The 24,312-nt window shown below is 48.1% G+C and overlaps 1 protein-coding gene across 2 annotated transcripts in view; it reads right to left on the reverse strand.

Moving 5' to 3' along the window:
- Positions 1-24,312, reverse strand: part of PRPF39 (pre-mRNA processing factor 39) — a 508,214-nt gene that overhangs the window by 122,284 nt on the left and 361,618 nt on the right. The gene's annotated exons all lie outside the window — the stretch shown is intronic.

The raw sequence follows: 24,312 nt of genomic DNA on the forward strand, positions 1-24,312 counted from the left end.
GTAAAAAACAAAAACATCTAATGTTTATGTACCCTTAAGGAAGGGGCCTAAAAGTCTTTTCAAACACGGTCAGCCAGTGGTGAGTAAGGTGGACGCAACCATGGCCGGTGAAATGTTTGTCACCGGAATGGATTAGATAGGGTTCTTTAGAGGTGCTTCTCAATTAAACAAATACAATCAGAGTTTTGGGTCTGCTGAAAGAAGTGTACACCCACAGTAAACCCATCCAGTAGTAAGTAGATACTGCCCCTTTATACTAGGCTATGAAGTGGGTAGCTGTTGGTGATAGCTGGTAATGATTAATGGAAACAAGCCTTTTTAAAAATTCTACCAACCACACCTGTAAAATCTGAGCAAGCCTCAATAACGTGCACACATACAGCATGTGCTGTGGCATGTTTTGTACATGCACGCGATCAATAGTATGTTTTGTGTTTGCATGGAACATCAGTGAGTCCGCAAAAGAATTTGATATGAACCTTTATTCTGGTCTCCATCAACAAAACTGAAGTTGGGGCTCAAAGATATTAGCCAGCCTTTCCTTGTAGAACCACCTTCCCTGGCTCTCCACAGCAACCAAACGTTCTCCATAATCAGGTGCAACTAGGTGCATAGAGGCTCAAGAGGTTTGGCTTGAATAAAGAATATCAACTTATTTGTAAATCTTAGTTCTTCGCTGTGGGTATTTGCTCTGAATAAAAATAAGAATATCTACACACGTGTATGAGATTCAAAAGCATTTATACAAATCTGTTTCTAGAAGAAAATGTACTGCCTTTTCAAAAAAAAATTGTAAATACAGCCAGGAACATAAACATACATTTGGCCGATTGCACCACCTCATTATAATTAACAGTAAAAACAAAAGGAATGTAACTGTATTGTAATGTTGTAGGAACCAGTTTTTTTGCAGCAGTAGTATGTACTAGTCAAAACTAGTTTCCCCAGCGACATAATGGCTTCAAAGACCTCATATTAATAAACTCACACGGATTAGTGTTAGATTTAATACATGCACCCCTGGGGACCTTGAGCCCTACTAGCCTTCTAGTGTGCTAGCTGACTGCTCCAGTCCAGCATGCCACCACAGACTGGTTTCTTGATGCCTCTTCAGGTTAGAAGGTGGAGGGGGCTTCATTGCTACCTGCTCCTCAAAAGTAAGCTTCATCTCTCAAGGAAGGACTTCTTGCACCTTTGGCGGTAGCTTTGCTGTGATTTTCCTAATCGGGGGTGGGTGAGGGGAGGGGGCCTGGCAGGGTGTGGTTGAAGAGTCTCCATTAACGAGAGTCCAAAACCTCTTGAAGGCATTGTAGAATCAGCAGCTCTCGATCCTCGGACTTTGCCATGGATGGTCGACTTGGCGGGAAAGGGTTTTTCGACTTCGAAGCCAGTTTCAAAGTGACACATTGTTTTGGCTCTAATGAGCCCACCGGAGATGGCACCAAGATCCCACAGGACTTCGAGGGAGCTGTCATCATGGAGGCGGGCCGAGTATTGACCAGCTGCCATTGCCCTGGGGGTTGAGTCTGAGTTGGCTCCCAAGCCATAGGTCAGTGCCGGCCTTGGATGCAGTCAGAGTCCGGAAAGCGAAATCTGTGTCCCAAGATTGTGTGCTCAACACGTGGAGGGGCGGTGGGCGAGGTTATGGTAAGAACTGGTATTCTCTGTTACAGTCTTCGGAAGCTGGCCCGACATGGGCTGCACCTTGCAGTCTGAGAACAAATTGGTTTTCTGGTTGAAGACAGCAACTTGTTCGCCTTTTGCCTCTTCTTCACAGTATTCCCTTAAGATGTTGGGATGTATCATCATCTTGTTTTTCCATGGCGCATCGAGCAATCTGACACTCGCAATGTTCCAATAGTCTTTTTAAAACAGAGGCAAGGTAGACTGAGCAGGAGGCCTCGTTATGCTCCAGTGACAAGCAGAAAAACTATGTGTTGATCTGGCCACGAGTACTAGGAATGACACTATGGACATTAGTGAAAGGCCATTTTTCCATCACAGTGTTTGCATGGTCATGCGCAGACTTCGAAAGAAAAGAGCCGAGAGTGGCGTTAACGAATCTGAAGGCAGGAATACAAGGAAAGGACCACTGCAGAAGCGAGAACATGTGATGTAATAGAACATTATCTGGAGCCATCAGAAACGGAGAATTCAGGAGGCCCAGACGAAGAGCGCCACACAGGAGAGACCGGAACCCCCGTCGAAGCATGTCTAACCCTGAAGGCAGAAGAAAACATGTCTAACCCTGAAGGCAGAAGAAAACAATCTAACAATGGAGCCGATGTCCACGAGCATTACCAGTCATAGGAGGAGTCACTATACCTCATGACTCAAAAGACTTCTCTCAAAGATGAAAACAAGTTACTTACCTGTAACTTTGGTTCCCCAGTATTGGTAACTTTCATAGATTCCCATGCTTTTGTATCATTCCCCATCGTCGGAATGGGAGTCTCGGTAACACAAATACCATAGCTGTAGGTACAAAAGAGAAAGGAAAAGGCATAGGCCTCATTCCCTTTGGTAGCAAAAGAGACCTAACTTAGGCATCAGCCAATCAGAAGTGCCTCACCCCTTAGAACCCTCCTGAAGGAACCTCAGTGCCTCAGATTTTCGTAGCCGTTGTGTACCAGACACCATATCTGTTGTAGGCTGAGCTTTCCTCGGGGAGGTGGGTGGGCGCATGGGAATCTATGAAAGTTACCAATACTGGGGAACCAAAGTAACAGGTAAGTAACTTGTTTTCTTGCCCCAGTATTGGAACTTTCATAGATTCCCATGCTTTTGTATCAGAGTAGCAAGCAGTTAGCAATAAAACCACATTTTGTGTCATAAAAATATTGTAATAGCCAACATGACAGATACAAAATGTGTAATACGAAGGTGGGATAGAAAGGAAAGCTCACCAATTATTGGAAGAGGTTCCTCAGGACAGCCTGTCCTACTGCCGCATCATCTTGTAAGGACCCCAAGCAGTAATGCTTGGTAAAGGTGTGAACGCTGCTCCAGGTAGCAGCTCTGCAAATGTCTTTAATCTGTACCCTCGCAAAGAGGGCCGTTGAAGATGCCACAGATCTTGTGGAATGTGCCAGAATTCTACCAGTCAGAGGTTTTCCTGCTGCAGTGTTGCAATGCAGAATGGCACTTGTGATCCATCTTGAAATACCCTGTTTGCATAGCAGAAGGCCCTTGCTTGGACCCCCAAAGGCAACAAATAACTGAGGATTTCCGAAATCCCCTAGTGCGTTCCAAATAAAATTTCAAGCATCGTTGTACATCTAACGAATGCAATGTTCTTTCTGCTGGTGTAGCCGGTTGAGGAAAGAACGCCTTCAGAATAACCGGCTCATTCAAGTGGAAGTCAGAGGATACCTTAGGCATAAACCTAGGGTTAGTTCTCAAGATTACAGTGTTTCTTTTGAATTGCAGTAAAGGTTCTTGGATAGTCAAGGCCTGCAATTCTCCGAAAACACCTAGCCGACGTGAGAGTGAGGAGGAGAGCCAATCTCCATGAAAGGAACTTCATGTCAGAACGATGGATTGGTTCAAATGGGCCTTTCATGAGCTGAGAAAGGACTAGATTTAAATGCCAAGTAGGAGGCGGCGGCCTCACAGGTGGTTAGACTCTGAACAAGCCCTTAAGAAACTGCTTGACAATCCTGGAAGACCACAAGGAAGGCCCAGACCCAGACCTTCTGAATCTCAAAATGGCCGCCAAATGGACCTTAATCGACGAATGGGCTAGGACAGCAGATAAGGTAGGAGCTGATAAAATTTGGAAGCAAAGGGATCAATCTTTTCTCTCCTACACCAGCATCAAAACCTTTCCATTTAAAACGGTAAGCCCTGTTCGTTGAAGGAGCCCTTGCCTGGGAAAGGACCTCCTTAATTTCGCTTGATATGGGGAGATTCATAAACTCTCGCTGCTCAGGAGCCATGCTGTCAGGTGTAATGACTGCGGATCTGGGTGCCAAACTTATCCTTCGGACATTGTGAGTAGATCTGGAATAACCCTCAAAGGAAGAGGAGAAGCTAGCAACAGCAGATGGAGTTTGGTGTACCAGAACTGTCTCTGCCAAGCAGGGGCTATCAGGATCATCCTGCACGGCTCCACAGTGATCTTTCTGATGAACCGCGGGATCAGAGGTATGGGGGGGAAAGGCGTAGACAAATGTCCTTGACCAGGCTATTGAAAGCGCATTCCCCAGCGACCCTCGATGGTGAAATCTGCTTGCGTAAGACCGGCATATCTTGTTGGTCGGTGTGGCAAAGAGATCCACCTTCGGTCTGCCCCACTGGCTGAAGACCTCCTCCAGCACTGGCTGGTTCAATTCCCACTCGTGGCTGACTGAGGATGACCTGCTCAGTCTGTCGGAGTTCTCGTTTAGAACCCCTGGAAAGTGTTCTGCCTTTAGGGATATTCCCTGAAGGATCCCCCATCCCCAGATCTGTTGAGCTTCTTGCGACAATGGACGAGATCTGGTTCCTCCTTCCTTGTTCACATAGTGCATGGCCGTGGAGTTGTCCGTCCTGCTAAGCACTTCCGAACCTCCCAGGGAGGAAGAAAGGCTTGCAGAGCCAGTCTTATCGCCCTTAGCTCCAAAAGGTTGATGTGGAGTCGTTGCTCCTGGGGCGACCAATAACCGCTGACATGCAGGGCTTGCATCACTGCTCCCCAACCCTCCAATGACGCGTCCGTTGTTACTACTTGAGGAGCCGGGTCGTTTACGAAGGATAGACCTTGGTACAAGTTGTTTTGATCTGACCACCATAAGGCCGCTTCCCTCATCATTGGAGTGACGGTCACCTTGTCCTCGAATGATCCGTGGACCTGCTTCCACTGGTTGTCTAGTTGCTCCTGTAGAGAACGCATTCTTAGTCTGCAATGAGGAATTAGGGGAATACATGATGAAATTACCCCCAGCAGAGATTTGTATTGGCGTACTGAAAGACACCTTCTTTCTTTTAAGTCCCGAGCCAAGGTCTGTAATTTCTCCCTCCTTTCCGGAGTAGGGAAGGCTCTTGAGAGCTTTGATCCAGGATGGCTCCCAGGAAACTAGCCTTTCTGGACTGGACCAGGAATGACTTTTCATTGTTTAGAGTGAGTCCCAGATTCTGAAACAAATTTGTACAAACCTGAACAGCGTCCAGCGCTGCCTTCCTGGACGGAGCTTTCAGCAACCAGTCGTCCAGGTAGGGGGAAGACCTGGAAATGGTTCCTTCGCAGAAATGCTGCTACTGGCGCCAGCACCTTTGTAAAAATCCTCGGGGCTGAGCGGAGACCAAAGGGTAAAACCCTGAACTGAAAGTGGCTCTTGGCTACTGTGAATCGTAGAAACCTTCTGTGTGCTGGGTGAATCGAGACATGGAAATACGCATCCTCGAAATCGAGCGTGGCCATAAAATCCCCCGGGCTGATGAGCTTCAAGATGTCCTGGAGAGAGACCATCCGGAAGGACAGGGAGATGGGATCCCTGAGGTCTAAAATGGGGTGCCATTTCTCTAGCGTCTTCCTTACCAGGAAGAACCTGGAATAGAATCCTTGTCCCTTTTGATTTGAGGGGACCGGCTCGATCGCTCCCTTCCGGAGCATCTGTTGGACTTAGAGCCGCAGGAGACGCTGGTGTTTCGATGGGATGGTTGCCGGGGGCTTTAGTGGAGGGACTTGCGTAAATTCCAAATATGCCCTTTCCGAATGATGTTGAGCACCCAACGGTCCGATGTTATCCTGGCCCAGTTTTGAAGGTATTTGGTTACCCTGCCTCCAACTGATGATTTCTTGGAGGAGGGTCCAATAGGAAGAGCCAGGAGGCCACTATTGGCGCTTGGACGAATCCCGTCCTCGTCCAGCCTGTTTCCCTTTATTGTAAGGCCTGGAGTAGCTTGAAGACTGGCCTTGTCTCTGCTGATAAGGCTGACGGTATTGCTGGGAACCTGAGCCAGTGGAGGAATAGCGCTGCTGTTGATAGGATCCCCTGTAGTCATTACCTCTGCCTTTGGAACCTTTAAAAGGAGACTTGCTGTATTGAAGGGTACCCAAGGACCTGGCAGTCTCCGTGTCCTTTTTTATTTCCTGAAGAGTGTCATCGATCAGTTTTGTGAATAAAGCCTCCCCATCAAAGGGAAGATCCCGGACCTTGTTTTGGATCTCAAGCCGAAACCAAGTAGCTTTCAGCCACCCCTGGCGACGGAGGACTGCAGCCCCAGCCAAGGAACGAAAAGCTGTTGTTGTAATGTCCATTGCACAGTCAATGATCTCCATTGCACAGTCAATGATCTCCATTGACGCCACTTCTCCCTCCTGTAAGATCTTTTTCGCCTCTGATGTCGACTCCAGAGGTAGCTGGTCTAGGAACGGGGCAACATCACACCAAAGCAGGCGGTTGTATCTACCCAAGATCGCCAGGGCATTTGCAGCTCGCACTAGAAGACTCGCCATTGATGTGAATCTTTTCCCCGCATTATCCAATCTCCGCCCTTCCTTGTCCGGAGGAGTTGCTAAGGGGGCAGAGGGGTTACGAGATTTTCTCTGCGCTGCCTGTGAGATAACTGAGTCTGGTTTTGGATGACCTGTCAAGGCCGCCGGTCCATCGTCAGGTGCCCTGTATTTCTTATCCAGACGCGGCAGCACAGGGACCACCGTCGCTGGGTTCTTCATAGCCTTCAGGCCCTCCTTCCACAGATGATCTACAATAGGAATCGACCTAGTTGTCTTTCTAAAGGGTTCCTTGAAATCATATAGGAAACAATCCGTAGCCACAGCAGGCATGGCCAATTTGAACCTGCCAGCTGCTCTTTCCATCAGCTGATGGAAACCTCCAATGTCCGCTGGCGGGGAATCAACTGGATCTGGAACCGGTGATGAGGGCCCTAAGCACAACGTGCGGTAGAAAATCAGAGGCTCTGAGGTTCCTTCAGGAGGGTTCTAAGGGGCGAGGCACTTCTGATTAGCTGATGCCTAAGTTTGGTCTCTTTTACAAAAAGAGGGTGATATGCTACCAAAGGAAATGAGGCCTAGGCCTTTTCCTTTCTCTTTTGTACCTACAGCTACGGTATTTTTGCTACCGAGACTCCCATTCCGACGACGGGGAATGATACAAAAGCATATGAATTAATGAAAGTTCCAATACTGGGGCAAAAAAAAGTTACACGTCTGAGCCCAACACTAGATGGCAGGAGTATGCAGAGCATGAGTATCTACAGCTACATATGCCACAAAAACTGTAAACCAGGTAATTAAGATAACGCAGTACTATTTTTTACTGGAAAGATATAAGGTTCACCTTCGTGCTGATAAATCATAAACAGAACTGAAGGAAAGTGCTCCTTTTTGACCGGGTCACACCACCTTTTGCCTGGTATAGAGTTCCTGCTAACCAGGTTCCCAGTGCCAGATCCCTTTCCCTAAAACTATGCAATCGTACCCCAATTGCCAGTATCTTTAGCTACCCCTGTACATTCCTAGTAAATGGTACCCCTGGTACCTTGGGCATGTGGTGCGAAAGAGGGTCCCCGAGGACTGCAGCATGAATTGTGTCACCCGTCACCTAAGGGACCCGTCACCAAGCACAAGCAAACTGCCATTGCAAGCTGTGTGTCTTAGCACATACTAAAGTGAAAACAGGACATGGCACAGATCCCACTGTGAGACACGCCTACAGACACTGCATGCAGCCTGGGCAAATCAAGACAACAGGCCTTACAGCCCAAAGTCAGGGTGCACCATATTACATGTGTGGACATATTTGCATGAGCAGACATGCCTCTGTGCTGGGCAGTTCAATTGCTGTCTGTATAAGTGACCAGGGAAGTCATTTAAAGTATGTGTGCTGGACACTGATTAAAACAAGTTCCCTGGCTACATGATGGCTTCACTGAAACCCAAGATGTTTGGTATCAAACATCTCATTAATAAACCCACACTGATTCTAGAGATAGATTTGTTAATACATGTACCCAGACAGCACCTTACAGGTGCCGCCTGAAAACCTACTAATTGCTAGTGTGCTGACTGGTCTTAGCCAGTCTGCCACCACAGATGAGTTTGTGTCCCCCCCCCCTCCCCCCCTCCCCCCGGGATAGAGGTTCTTTGCTCTAAGGAGGTCAGGAACAAAGCCTACTAGGGCAGAGGGCATTTACACCACCTCCCACAGGATGACCTGCAAATTAGCATTCCAAGGCAGGGAGCTTTAAAGAGCTTTTGGTATGCAATCTGACTTCCTTCACAGGATAGTAAGCCAACACGACCCCGCCCCTCCCCCCCAAACCCTGCTGGCCTGTTCGCTGCGCCAGACAATTTCCCCCTAGCGTCTTGAGACACTCGCGGGTGAGTAGCTGCACTTTACCATCACCAACCCTGACTGATTGTAGTCAACTCACACTGCAAGCTGCTGAGGCTCCAAAAGCCTGGGAGGGCTTCCAGCACTGCTGCTTAGACACAGGAGCATCCTTTAAGCAGCGGATTGTACCCTCTGCAGCCTGCAAGTACCAAAGAAAACCCAACACCGGCCAGCACCACTGGACCAGTCGCTCCAAGCCCGAGTAGAAGTGGGCTAACTATGCCAGCGCGGTCCCCCAGCCCTCCAGAGAAGAAGCCCACCTAGTGTTTGCTAGGAGGCGACTACTTGAAACCTCATGCAGCCTCTTTTGTGCAGCCGCCATGACCGCGAAGGACTCAGCTGTGAAAAACCCAACGCCTCAAGACAACTCTGCACCTGTCGCCCCTGGCCCGAGTGGAAGTGGAAGTGGACCAAAGGTGTCCCCATTTCCCTGAGCATCTTGAGGCCAGAGTTCCAATGATGCTCAGTGTGCCATCTTGCTGCTTTGGAGTTTGCCCTTTACTCACCTTAAGTCCAGCAGACTGGTCCCTATGTCGCTGTGAAGTAACTGTATGCAGGATTTGTTTTTTCTCCGTAGGATAACATTGTCGACTATGAAAATTGATTTAAGCGCTGACTTTTAAAAAAGTAATTACCAAATCGTATTGAATCTGGTGCCCAACTATAAATAAAGATCTGCTATTTTGATAAATAATTATGGATCTCCTTATTACGTAATGAGTATCATATATTGACTGTGTGTGTGCATTTGCAGAGAACACTCCTCTCTTAAAAGCCTAAGGCTGCTCGACTACACTATCCCCTAAAAGAGCACCTTGGTAATGCTAGAGCAAGCTCCTGTCAAATCAGAAGGGAATACCTTTTTTTGGTATACAATATATAGAGCCAGCTTCCTACAAGACTATCTTCTACTTGAAAGCATATTTAGTTCAACTGATAAGAGGTGTTGCCGCTCTAGAATGCATGTTTCTAACCTTTTGCCGTGTAGGGAGCAGGTTGGAAATATTCAGGCCCACCATGGTGCAGAACGGTCATGGAACTTGGATTGCATCATTGCTTTTTAAGGATGTTTCCCTATGGCAGCTGGAGGTTGTTGACCAGTCCCCCTGCTAAGTGAAGGCTGTCACTGGAAGGACTGAGCCTGTTGCAGTTTTGTCTACTCCTGTTGTAGTCTCTTCAAGAATGGAATATGTGAGTGTTGCTTGCTCTTGCCAAAACCTGGACACTAACATTTTGGAATTTTTTCTTCTAGAAGCCTACTGATCGAAAGATTTCTGCCTGTTTTTATTTTCTAAAAATCATCAGCTTGAGACTCAAACAACAAAGATTAATTTAGTGGTAGTTCCAGCATCTCCTGTTGAGTAGAGTCAGGGAGCAGCCTCAGCCACAAAGCATTTGATGGATAGGTCAGCTATATCACTCATCAAACCTATAAAAACTGTTAGAAGAGATCAACCTTGATTTCTCTTTTGTCACTGAGTAACCATTCCCACAAAAAGGGACAATGCAGACTAATGAGGTCAGATGTGCTTGCCCGCTAGACAAAAGCAGACCTTCAGAACACCTTCCTTTCCAAGGCACACCATATTATGCTCTCATTTCCTGGAGGACTGGATGAACTGGGGCCTAATTCAAAGAAGTTTTTATTTTCAGCCTCAACCAACAAAAAGTTGCGGCAGGACTTTAAAAAAAATGAATTTTGGGTCAAACTCTACACGTTCAAGCTTCTTCTCCAATAGTCATCCTACTGCACGAACTGAGAAAAGGTTAACAAAAGACTCCATCATTAGTTCTAAAAGTCATGGAAGCAAAGGAAATATAGGATGAGTTTGTATCTTTGCCTGAACAGCTTTAACGTTCACCGGCATTTAGACTTTAGGTGTTGCAGTCCAAATACTGAACTTCTATGCAGGTCTACTAGAAAGCTTGTGAAGAAAGAGGAGGTTGTCAATAGGAGAAACTAAGGATCAGATTCCACTGAATCTAGCAAGAGAACAATCCAATCTGTACAAGAGATGGAAAAGTCTTTAAATTGGAATGGTGCAACGCATCCCTGTGCCCTCCATCTCTTCTTGAAGTAGGACTCACTGCACCATCATCAGTAGTATCTAAAACAAGACATTTGCAGAATTGACATCGCTATATCTTTTTCTGGGATCTAGGAGACCCACATCTGCCTTGAGTGTGCACTGAAATTAGCATTCCAGCTGAAGTATCATGAGTATCTGGTTTTATTTGGGGGTTGCATTGAGTAGGCTAGAACCTCAGCTTGTAACAAGCAACATTGAGGCTTTTGCAGTAATGTAGTAGCAAGGAGTTTGCAGTTGGAGTTGTCAGAACTATATGCAGCTAGCAGTTCAGTGAGTACTGTTGGTGCTGGGTAAATACAGGGATTTCCGAGTTATATGGGTCTCCGCCATGGATTGGCTTTGGAAGAGGAATGGGCGGTTGATCCAAAAAGCCTGAGACCACAGCTTGAGATATGGCCTCAGACTGGTTGGGCTTTGTGCTATATGGGGCTCAGCACATGACAATACACACAGCCAATAATACCTGGGCATTACAAATACATTTTGGAACAGCTGCAGACTAAACCATGGCCTCTATAAGAAACCCACTCCTCTTGTCAGCACCTTTCTAGTGCCATGGCTGCAGTACACCAGTGCTTGGTATAACCTTTTCCGCAGTAAAGTGCAGCCCTACAAAGTGGGGTTTTCTTAATACACTACTCCTGGTGCTGACAGACATTTTGTTTTTTGAGGAGGTACCAGGCAGCGCCAGACTAAAGTAGACTAAAGTTGGGAAACAATAGTTCAAATGACGTCTGGGAAATGTGGAACAACTCTGGCAGCAACCAGATGCCAAAAGATGCGACCAGCATGCTGCAGTGGCTGGAGACAAGGGCAGAGTGAACCCACAGCAGGTAAGTTGGACTAGCCAGTCTATCTAGTGGAGAAATAGACCATGCAGATGGATGTGCTGATGCATGCTCTTTAACAGAAGTTATCCTACAAGCTGAAATATTACCAGTGCTTCACTAGAAGGAAAGATTGGGAATGGTGTGAGAAGACATTACTCAGCTAAGATCTCAACAATTCCGCGAATAGTCACAGAGGTAGCAGGCAGACATTCTGGCCTGGAGGATAGTGTCCGTGAACTAAAGCCCACAGTCTCACACTTAGAAGTGGCCCCCAAAAATCCTTGCATAAAGTGGAGGTTGCAAAAGGGAGTTGCTCTAACAACTAGAGTGGTGTGGCTCACTGGTTAGAGGCGGCAGACCAGGAAGCAGAGGATGGCCCGGGACCAGGGTTCAATTCCCGACGCGGCATGGTCGTGGACCAGGGTCAGCGGACTCGATAATTCTCGCCTCGGTGCCTACTCTAATCAGGGATCACACTCGGCAACTCTAGACATTAGCTTGCCTTATCTCTACAACGGCCCCACACATACGCCGGGGATGCCTGGTTTCACCTTGGAGATACCCAGTAGGGACCATCTCACAGGGAAAGCCAGGACGGGTTCCCAAGTGGTCTACAGCGCGGAGATACCCCATGTGGGGTGATTCATGCGCTTTACAAGACATCAATACAATACAACTACACTTTTTGTAAACCTGACTCCAGTTGGTGCCTTCATCAGAACAGCTTAAGCAGAAGAATTACATGGTTTTTAAAGTAGATTTCTTTAGGATGTACCTGATCTGGTTTCATTATCACTCTGAAGTCTCTGGGGTCCATTGCGGAGGGAGCAGGTGCCTAGGGGGCGAAATCCAATGACAAGAGAACCACCAAAAGAGGTTTTCCTGACATTGTAGGTGCCAAGGATCATATGACCATCATGCTCAATCCCCAATAGGTGCTTCACAAGTTGTGGGAATTCTGCACATCATTCTTTATTGAGGATCCTCGGTCTCTATTTATACTGATACAAGCTGACATCGCACATTGAGACATACACTGAGGAGATGATGTTTGCATGCAAAGTCTCACTTTGTGAGTGGATTAGTGGCTGAATGAGATACATTTCATCTCCTGAAGTAAAATGTCAAGTGTGGGCCATTGGGAAGTTATGACTATATTGAAGTCTTAAACTAAGAGTTCAACTTGGTGTCAAGAAGAGCCATCATGTTTAACAAGCGTACTTCTTTATAATGGACGATTAACCCTTAAACAAGCAGGAAAGCAATATCTTAGTGTCTACATCATTTGAAGGGGGTTGTGTACAATATTAATGTCCATGTTCCCCCGTTCCTCCAATGCCCCCCCCCCCATGCCTTCCCTCCTCCCCATTTGAAGCAACTAGGGATGAGATGGCTTTGTGGCGACTTTAACGTGGTCAGGGATGACATGGAGCAGCTGCATCATACAGAGACTCCTCCATACACCCAACAAACCACAGTACTGCTATCGCTGACACCTACTTCCTCACACCCTTTAATCCACTCCCTCCAAAAGGACAGCAAGCCACACAGATGTCCCTACTGAGGTCTGGTGTGACAGCAACCTGTGGGTGGGCACACAGGCTCTGCGGCATTTCAGGCTGCAAAATAAGTGCCTCAAAGTTTCAGGTCAGCAGTAAGAAGGTGACAGAGCCTCATGTCACCTGAAGCACATTGGCAGGGACAGCAGTAGGAGTGGCCACATGATATCCGAAGGCAAACAAATAACAGCAGATGGCAAGCAATGTACTAGAAGGGACAGATACTATGGCTCGGAGCAGCGGAAGAAGAAATAAAGGGCTCAGAGTTCAGGAGGCCCAGAGCCCTTGTTAGTAAGATGGTGCCGGAACTCATGATACGTGCAGCAAAAAACTTTAAAAAGGCAGCTGAAAGCACAAGTTTGACATTATGCAACCAGAAGAAAACACTTCCTACCATTAGTTGTGGAAAAGCAGCTGCTCTAGGTAAGTGTGTTTCTGAATGGGTATGTGGATCAGCCCTTTTCTCTCCAAACTACTGAAAGCGAATGGAGTGGCCCCCACAAAGTATTGGTCACTGCTAATGAAGATTTGAACGTAGGGAGAAGCAAGGTTGCACATTTGTAGGCTTCAAGGGGTGCTGCTGGTAATGTGTTTTATCCTGATGCTGTACTTCATACATTATCTAGGGACCTGAGAAAAGCATGAAGTCGAGAGAAACTGGAATGAAAACACGCAAACTATTCCCAAAAAAGAAAAGTCAACATATCTGTAAGGAATATACTCTCCCTGGGATGACCCACAGCAGATTCCTTTGGTGGACATCGCCCCCAAGTTCATGCAGCAGTCCCTTACAGATTTTAAAGGTGAAACAAGACATATTAAAGTTCACGAAGAAGCCTACTTCATTGAACTAAGACAACTTGGACTCCTTGGTGGATGACCTATTGAAAACAGCGCACAATCATATGGCAGAGTCACATCACATGAGGCTAATTCAGAATCTCCGAGATCAAGCTGTCAACTTATACCTCAAACAAGAATATATGGAAAACCGATAGCAGAAATATTACAATAAAAGGACTTCCGAGTAGGGCCTTTTCTCATGTTAGCCAGAAATTTAGTACAGAGCACTTGCACTTAATCGAAGATTGCCCAGATGACCTGCGAAGAAGACTGGATCACACAAGCAGCATGGGCTCTGAGAATCCCAGAGCTGGCAGCCCTCCGGATATCCTGGCCAGAGTGCATTTCTTGGAGGAGAAAGAGGAACTGATGAAATAAACATGTGAAATAAGAAGCTGTCCTTCATTGTCAAAGGCTTTACATCTTCTAGGATCTGGCAACCCAATAAAGGAGAGAAGACTCTTCAGATCAATTGCTGATCACCAGCAAAAATGAGAAAAACCTTAATAGGTTAACACTTGTTTGATTTTTGAGTGGCTTGAGGGAAAGTGGGTCATGAGGACCATCAAAGTGGCCCTGATTGTCCTTTGTCAAGCCGATGAGGACAGCGATAATGCAGAACCAGACACACAGAAAAACCTCCGGACAAGGGTGAACATACAAAAGGGAAAGTAAGTGAAGGATGACCCACTACAACATTTGCCGTGGTAAGCAGCAGAGCCAAAGACCCATTTGAAACAGAAGCGGACTTGCATAAAAAGCGGAAAGATGAATGACTAACTAGTAAGTTGTGGGGGCGGAGGGGCGCTCGCTAGTAAACTCATGTTAACAGATGCAATGGGGACTGTGACCCTGGGGTAGTGTGGGTATGCGTCTCTTGGAGGACTGTATGTACTCTGGATTTTTTTGGGCATTTCCTTGATTTCAATGGCAAAATTCTTCAAAGTTGGACCCCTCCCAGGCACCACCTCTGCTTCTTTAGGAATCTCCTAATCACTCAACAGTACCACCTCTTTTGGAAAACTTCTTTGAGGTGTGCTTTAATCATGGTGTAGTGGGCCCTCTTCTGCTTCTCCCTTTCCTTAAGGGTCATAGGGAAGAATTCCTCACAAGCCTTTCACCCCTAGGACTTAGGTTCTTGGGAAGACAAAGTTTACACATTGTGTGCTTGCTTATTTTGGCACGTTTTTGGTGTCAATGTGGGCAGGATCTTTAAAAAGCATTTTAAATGTCTCTCACCACCACCCACGTGCATTTTCCGACATACGTCTTGGAAGACCCACTGAATAACTTGCATTCAAACTGTTTTTGTGGCGATTTTCTGCACTAAAATGTCCACTCTAAATCTCAATGCCTCTTTTATCTCAACTACTTCATTGTCTTCTTAGTGTTCTGTACGGATCGCTGTTTCCCAATCCAATAGTGGAATATGAAAATGCTACTTACCCAGTAGACATCTGTTCTTGGCATGTAGAGCTGTAGAATCTCATGCTAATGCATAGATCGACATCTAGTGTGGGCCCAGATCTTTGCACTTTGTTTTTCTTCGGAGAAGTCTTCCTAGTCACGAGGTAGGTGCGCATGGTCATCGACTCCATCTACAGATTCATTTCCCCCAGAGGGAAAGAGAATGGAGTAGTAGTAGTAGTAAAGAATAGAGATGGCCATGTGTATGTATGAATAGTAACAAGACAACTACAGCAGTTACAGGTACCCAGGGAGGTGGGTGGGCGCATGAGAATCTACAGCTCTACATGCCAATAACAGATGCATTCTGGGTAAGTAGCATTTTCCGTTCAAGGCATGTGAGATATAGATCACATGTTTATGCATAGACTATAAAGCAGGCTCCCTTAAGTGGTGGCTTTCCTGTATCTGACGGAGGGGTCTGAAATTGTGTTTTAATTACTGCTTGGCCCACATTAGTTTGTTGTCTGGCTAACACATCTACACAATAGTGCTTGGTGAATCTGTGGGGTGTGGACCATGTTGCAGCTTTGCAGCTTTACAGATGTCAGTAATAGGGATGTTTCCTAAGAAAACCATAGTAGCTCCTAGCTTACGAGTGGAATGTGCTCCAGGGATTACTGTTAGAGTCCTTTTGGCTTTTGCATAGCAAATCTGAATACATTTAACGATCCACCTAGCAATACCGGATTTGGATATAGGATTGTCCTTGTGAGGTGGTGCAAAAGCAACAAAAAGTTGTTTGGTCTTACGAAAAGATTTTGTTCTTTCAGGGTAATTCAATAGTGCTCTAAGATGTGTAGAGCTCGTTCTGAAACAGTCAGGTTGAGGGAAGAAAACTGGTAATTCAACGGACTGATTTAGGTGAGATGCAGATATTAATTAAGGTAGGAATTTGGGATTGGTATGAAGAATCACTACCTTTGAATAGCTGGAAAAAGGGTTCTTCTATGGTTAGAGTCTGAAGTTCACCCACGCTCCTTAATGAAGTGATCGCAATGAGGAAATCTGTTTTCCAAGTAAGGAATTTTAGTTCACATTTGTGCATGGGTTCAAACGGTGGGCCCATTAACCTTGTGAGGACTATAGTAAGATTCCACACTGGGGCAGCTTGAAATCTTGGTGGTAATAACTCTTTTCAGTCCTTCCATAAACGCTTTGATTACAGGCACTCTAACGAGCAATAAATGTTGCCTATTTTGAAGATAGGCTGCAATTACAGCTAGATGCAGTCTGATGGATGTATAGGCCAAAGATGCCTGCTGCAAATGTAACAGGAAGCAGATAATGTTTTGTATGGAACCATCAAGAGGGTTGATGTTATTGTTATTGCAACAGAGAACAAATAGCTTTCATCTGGCTGCCTAACACGCTCTTGTGGTATACTTTCTGGTCTCCTTAATAATGTTCATACAGTCTTGTGGAAGGTTCAGATAAACAAACTCTATGACTTCAGGGGCCAGATCGCCAGGTTCAATTGTTTGGGATCTAAGTGTTTGATTTCTCCATGGCTCTGTGAGAGGAGACTGGGAGTTAAATTTAATTTTTGATGCGGTACCGGAGGGAGATCCAACAGGGTTGTGAACCAGGGTTAATGTGTCCATGTTAGAGCTACCAGGATTAGCGTGAGATGTTTGCCTGAGAATGAGTAGGGCGGAAAAGCGTAAGCAAATATCCTTGACCAGTTCATCCATAGAGCATTGCCCTTGGATAACCGGTGTGGATACCTGGAGGTGAAGCTTTGGCATTTTGCGTTTTGGGGGGGTTGCAAACAGATCCCATGTGAAGGACCAAGACAGCTTTGCCAGTCAGGTGATCTTGAAAGGTTTTGAGAGCTAGAGAGATTGCCATCAGCTCTAAATAATTGATGTGGAGCAACTTGGCTGGTGGCTCCACAGCCTTTGTGCTGTGTGTTGTTGAAGATGAGCTTGTCAGCCAGTTAGGGACGCGTCCGCTGTTAATACGGTCTGTGGAACCAGGTCTATGAACGGTCGTCCTTTTGACAAATTTTGGTTGTTCCACCACTGCAGAGATTAATGAGTACGGCCGCTTACCAACACTAGATTGGTTAATAGAAAGTGTGACTGGTTCCACTGAATGGTTAAGCATTCTTGAAGTGGAATCATGTGCAGCCTGGCATGTGGAACGATCATGATGCAAGACGCCATCATTCCCAACAGCTGCATAAAAACTCAAGCTGGACGCGACTGACTGGCTTGAAACAGGATAATGAATGCCTCGCATTTTGGCTGCGTTGTGAAACGAGAGCGCCCTTTGAGTATCCAAAGTGGCTCCTAGATAGATCTGAGTTTAAGCTGGCTGAAGATTTGATTTTTGGCAGATTGACTGTAAACCCCAGCTGGTGAAGCAAATGAATAGTTATGGAAGTATGCTTGCGACATTGTTGATATGTGGCGACACTGGTGAGCCAATTGTCCAGGTTTGGGAAGTCATGAATGCTTTGTCTTAGATGCGCAGCTACTACCGCCAGATACTTTGTGAAAACCCTGGGGGCATTGGTGACTCCAAATGAGAGTACCTTGAATTGGTAATGTTGACCTGCTACCACAAACCTGAGAAATTGCCTGTGAGCCAGGTGGATTGGAATGTGAAAGTAGGCGTCCTTTAAGTCTAGAGTGGACAGAAAGTCGCCCTTTTGCAAAAGAGGTAGTACGTGTTGAAGTGTTACCATGTGGAAATGGTCTGACTGTATGTAAAACTTTAGTTCTCTGAGATCTAATATTGGTCTGAGCCGTCCTTTTTGGGAATTGGGAAGTAAAAGGAATATACACCGACTGTTGATGTTGTGGTGGCACAGGCTCTATAGTTTGTTATAGTATTAGGGATTCTACCTCTTGTTTGAGGTGTAGGAGATCCGGTGAAAGCTTGTGCGACTTTGGGGGATTGTTTGGAGGAGTGTTGATGATGAACTCCAGGCAGTAATTGTGTGTGTGTGTACACACACACACACACACACACACACACGCACACACACACGTGTGTACACACACACACACACACACGTGCGTACACACACACACACACACACACACACGTGCGTACACACACACACACACACACGTGTACACACACACACACACACACACACACACACACACACACACACACACACACACACACACACACACACACACACACACACACACACACACACACACACACACACACACACACACACACACACACACCACACACGTTAAGTGGTCAGGGGGAACTATGGGCAAGTCACTACTTTGTATTTGAGGGGGAGGTACATGTGTTCAAGCCTCTACCTCTGCCGTTTTCTTCTATAACCCCCTCTGAAGTAAGTTTTGGAACCTGAGGGTTGGTTATTGCCCTTATAGGTGGATGCAGTTTCATAGGAAGCATATTTGGACCCTGCCCGATAGAAAGAGTGCCGAAAGAAACCACGGCCTTGTGTAGACTTATGAGCTTCCATAGATTTAGCCACTTCAGTATCTTTTTTCATCTTCTTAAGAGAAGACTCTACCACCTTACCAAAGGTGTGTTCAAAATGGAGGTTTGAACCTCAGGTTTGAACCCTGATATGCGTAGCCAGGCATGTCTTCTTAAAAGGACACTAGTGTTCACCACTCCGGCAGATGTATCGGCAGCATAAGGGAGCACCTAATTTGATTGTTTGAAATTAATTGCCGCTCACGTACCAGGTCTTGCACTTTAGATTTGTGTTCTTGGGGTAGAAATTGGATGAGTTGTTTCATCCCAATATGCACAGTCATATCTGGCTAGAAATGCTTGTGTGCATCAATAAGCGTGAGTAGACAAAAAACAGACTACCCAAACAGATTCCTCAAGGAGGCTTGCCCCACTTGAGTGTCAGTCCTGGAATCAGAGTCGAGGCAGTAATGCCTCGTAAAGGTATGTACTGATTTCCAGGTCGCGGCCTTGCATATTTCGGACATGGGAACGTCATGCAAGAAAGCCACTGTAGCCGCCTTCCCTCTAGTGGAATGCGCTTTTGGAGACATCAACAAAGGTTTTCCTGCTAGTTGATAGGCCAACTTAATGCAAGAGACAATCCACCTGGAAATGGACCTCTTTGCTGCAGGAAAGCCAGTTCTCATTGCACCATAGTTCACAAACAGTTGGTCCGTTTTCCTAATCCCTTTAGTCTTTTCCAAATAAAACTTAAGCACTCTTTTAAGATCTAAGGAGTGAAGAGACCGCTCAGCCGGGGTCGTAGGATTTGGAAAAAAGGAAGGAAGGGAAATAGACTGATTTATATGAAAATCAGAGATGACCTAAGGCAAGAAGGATGGGTGAGCCCTAGTTATGGTGGAATACAGTATAAGGTTCCTTTGCACAGAGCGCTTGTATCTCACTGACTCTGCGCGCAGAGGTAATTGCCACCAAAAAAGCTGCCTTCCAAGAGAGATGTTGTAAGGAAGCCTTGTGGATGGGCTCGAAAGGCGGAGACATTAACCTTGATAGAACTAGGTTTAATTCCCACGGAGGAGAAGGATTTCGCACAGGGGGATACACCTTCTTCAAAGCCTGAAGGAAATCCTTGACCACAGGAACCTGAAAGAAAGACACCTGGTCAGGGGACTTCCTATAGGCCACAATAGCTGACAAATGTACTCTAATGGAAGCGTACTTTAAACCAGCTGTTGCGAGGGAGAGGAGGTATGGTAAGATGACGTCCTCCTGCCCTTTAACAGGATCTAAATGATGATCCCTACACCACAAGTAAAACCTTTTCCACTTGAAGGCGTAGGATGCTCTCGTGGACGGCCTCTTAGCCTCCCTCAAAATGCTCATGCAGTCTGGAGGCAGGTTCAAATGTCCGTATTGCAGGACCTCAGGAGCCATGCTGTTAGGTTCAATGATGGGAGGTTGGGATGCATTATCCTCCCGTTCATTTTGCTCAACAGGTCTGACCTGCAAGGAAGTCGTTTGTGTGGACACACAGATAGATGTAGAAGGTCCGGATACCAACACTGCCGAGGCCAGTCTGGGGCAATCAGGATCATTTCCATGTTCGTCCTGAGGAGCTTGGAAACCACCCTCGGGATCAGAGCTAGGGGAGGAAACGTGTACGCGAACATTCCTGCCCAATCCAGCAGAAGAGCGTTCCTCTGCGTCCCTGGCCTGTGGAACCTGGACGCGAAGACATGGCACTTGGCGTTTTCGTCGTCTGCAAACAAGTCTATGGACGGACGTCCCCAGCAACGAAAAAGTCCTTCCACCACTTCGTCGTTTAGCACCCAGTCTGGCTGATCTTCGAAGTGCCTGCTGAGTGCGTCTGCTTTGACGTTCAACTCGCCCGGAAGATGCACTGCCACCACCGTGAGACCTCGAGCGAGGAGCCAATGCCATATTGTCTGAGCCTCCCGAGACAGTGGGCGAGATTTTGTGCCTCCTTGTTTGTTCAGATAGAACATGGTTGTTGTATTGTCCGTCTGAACCAGGACTGAGTTGGAGGTGATCGCTGGCAGGAAAGCCTTGAGAGCCAGGAACACCGCTCTGAGTTCCAGCATGTTGATGTGGTAAGTCTGCTCCTGTGCAGACCACCAGCCTTGAATCTGAAGCGGACCCATGTGTGCTCCCCAGCCGTGCAGGGAGGCATCTGTCACTATAGATTGAGACAGAATGGGCTGATGAAAAGGCATCACATTGTGTCTCCGAGTCCACCATCTGATGGACTCTTTTGTCGCTTGGGAAAGATGGATACGGTCCTCCCAACGACCTGTTGCCTGGTCCCACTGATCCTCCAGGGTCTGTTGCAGAGGACGCATTCTCAACCTGGCGTGCGGGATGAGAAAAATGCAGGACGCCATGGAACCCAGCAGAGACGCCACCTGCCGCGCCGTTGGGGGTCGAGACTCTAGCAGAATCCCACATTTCAGGTTCATGGAAGAAAGTCTCTCCTCCGAAGGAAACGCTCTTCCCACGCTTGTGTCTAGAACGGAGCCTAGGTAGTGGATGGATTGCGTAGGTCGCAGGACCGACTTCTCCAGGTTCACATGGAGGCCGAGCCCGTGAAGCTGTTGCAGGCACAGATGCAGATCTTGCGCTACCCGCACCGGAGATGGACCCTTCAGGAGCCAGTCGTCCAGATACGGATAAACGAAGAGACCCTTCTTGTGAAGAAAAGCCGCCACAACTGCCATGCATTTGGTGAAGACTCGTGGTACGGACTTGAGACCGAAGGGTAACACCTTGTACTGGTAGTGTTTGCTCCCCACGACAAACCTCAGGTACTTTCGATGTTGCTGCGCAATCGGGATGTGAAAGTACGCATCTTGTAGATCCACCGAACACATCCAATCTCCGGCTTGTAGATGAGGACATATTTGGTGAAGCGCCAACATGCAGAATTTTTCCTTGACGATAACCTTGTTTAGGAGTCGTAGGTCGAGTATGGGTCTGAACTTGTCCTCCCGATCTTTTTTGGGGACAAGGAAATATCTGGAGTAAACTCCCTTGCCTCTTAGAGCGCGAGTAACTTCTTCTATCGCTCTTTTTTGCAGCAGGATTGTTACCTCTCGTCGGAGCAAGCTCAGTTGGTGAGGGCAAGAGCTCTTCGGAGGGACGCTCTTCGGAAGAGCACGGAAACTTATCCTGTATCCATTTCGCAGTATATTCAGCACCCACTAATCTCTTGTGATGCTGACCCACTCTGCCAGGTGTTGCGAAGCACTTCCTCCCACTGGAGTGGGCAACGGCGTCAGAGGAAGCCACTGTTCAGGCCTTCCCTCCTCTCGTGGTGTTGGAGGACTGCTGGTGGCCCCCTCTGCCCCTGCTGGGCTTACCACGAAACTGGGGTTTTCCCTGAGCTTTGTTCTGGGACCACTGAGGGGTTTGGACCCTCTGCTGGGCACCTCTCCCCCTGTTGGACTTGAAGCGGCGCTTGAATTCCTTTTTCTTCTCCAAGCCCACCGCCTTCACCGTGTCCAGCTCAGTCTTCATTCGGGTCATCTCCTCGTCCGCGTGTTCCCCGAAGAGAGCGGAACCCGAAAAGGGGAGATTCAGAATCCGATGTTGAGCATCCGGCTTTAGACCTGTAAGGCGCAACCAGGCCGATCTTCTGGCACAAACTCCATGGGAATAGGAATGAGCCGAAAGCACCGCCCCATCCGCGGCCGTGCTGATCTGGTTAGCCACCAGACACCCCTCTGTAACAGTTTCCTCAAAGTCCTGCTGGTCCTCTTTCGGCAGCTTGGCTTTGAATCTTTCCATCGAGTCCCATAAGGCTCTGTCATACCGACCCAGGAGCGCAGCCGCACTGGCGACCTTAAGAGTGGAAGCAGCAGAGTTGCAAACCTTCCGACCCCAGGAGTCTTGGGTCTTGCTGTCCTTATCTGGTGGGACTGAAGATGAACCAGCCACCGCATGTGTCTTCCTTGCCGCTGCCACGATAACAGAGTCCGCCGGAGGGTCAGACCTCACAAACACCGGGTCAGAAGCCGCCGGTTTGTACTTCTTGGTAATGCGCGCTGGCACTGCTCTGATTGCTGCTGGGGTTAGGAAAACTTCCTTGACAGGGTCCATAATCCCCGGAACCAAAGGCAGCAGAGGTCTGGAGATGGCCTTTTTGTGCAAGGTTTCGAAAATGACTGTCGTCGTCACTTGAGGGACAGACATCTCGATGTTCAGCTTAAGCGCACCTCTCTGCAGAACGTCCAGGTACGTGCCAATATCATCCACTGGGGAGGACCTGGACGTTGGACTGTCCGTTAAAGTCAGTGAGTAGTCCCTCTTGGACGATCTGGTAGATGAAGTGGATGAGGTAGACGGAGTGCGTCTATGTCGATGGTGAGAACTGCGTCTCCGCTCCCGCGACCTCCTGGAGCGCTCCTCCCGTCTAGGAGAGCGAGATCTGACCCGATCTCTTGCCCGATGTTCTCTTCTAGGGGATCGGGACGCCCTGGGGGATTTGGTCGGTGACCGCACAGGAGATCTGCCCCGGTTTCGACCTTCCAGTCTAGGATCCTTTGCAGGTGATCTAGACCTTCCCCGATCATCCCGCCTAGCTTTCCTTGCAGGCGAACGGGACCTTCTTGGCGCCTTGGTGGGCAGCTTCGCAGGCGTTGAGCGCCTGGGAGGGCTACTCTTGTCCATCTCCTCCACCAGGTTCTGGAGGGGTGACCTGTGGTGTGGGGTGGCATACTCCTGCATCCGCTTGGTAGCCCCATCGTCTCGCCAATGGTCCAGGGATCTGTACCATCTAGGTGACAGTCTGATGCGCCCCGCTGAAGGATCTGGACGGCGTTCAGGAGTCCTGTGTATAGGGCTCCTGGATCTTGAATGCGCAGTAGAGGAGCCCGAGGACCGATAAGATGAATGGTGAGAAGCTGATTCTGTCACCATGATCGTATCAGAGTGCCTCGACGTCGAGCGCTCACTTCTAGCAGCCGACCGCTTCCGAGGAGTCGGAGGGTCAAACAACCTCGACCTCGAATGTCCATGAGAGTGTTCGTAATCTCTCAACATCGAGCGGCGATGAGCAACCGTCGACGGAGCTTCCTGCCTCGACGTCGAACGGTGGTGTCCGGTCGTCGACGGTGACCTCGGTGTCGAGCGACGATGTCCTGTCGCCGACGCATGCTTCTCCCTCGACGTCGAACGACGATGTCTTGTCGTCGACGGAGCTTCCTGCCTCGACGTCGAGCGACGATGGTCAGTCGCCGACGTAGAGCCTTGTCTCGACGTCGAACGCCTGTGCGACGACGGCGGAGGGGTATTGGGCACCCTCGACGCCGAGCGCTGCTGCCGCACCGACGGAGACTGCGTCCGACGCCGATCGACGAGCCACCGTCGACGGCGGAGTCACCCTTCTTGACGCCGGTCGTCGCCCGGTTGACGACGGCGAGGTGACGTCCCTCGACGCCGGTCGTCGCCTGGTTGACGACGGCGGAGGAGTAATGGATCTCGACGCCGGCCGTCGCCCGGTTGACGGCGGCGGAGTAGCCTTCCTCGACGCCGATCGCCGCCCGGTTGACGATGGCGGAGGGGACTTCGCCGACGGTGCCGGTGCCCTCGATGTCGTCGACGTACCTGGTCTTCCTCCTGACGGCGAGCCCGCCGTCGACGGCAGCTTCGAAGAGGAAAATTCCACCTGTGGATATTTTCTCAGCGCCGAGCTCGACGCTTAAGTAGAAGGGTGTGAAGACTTCTTTGAAGAGGAATGGGTCTTCCT

This window comes from Lissotriton vulgaris, chromosome 9, assembly GCF_964263255.1.
Source record: "Lissotriton vulgaris chromosome 9, aLisVul1.2, whole genome shotgun sequence".
NCBI lineage: Eukaryota > Metazoa > Chordata > Amphibia > Caudata > Salamandridae > Lissotriton > Lissotriton vulgaris.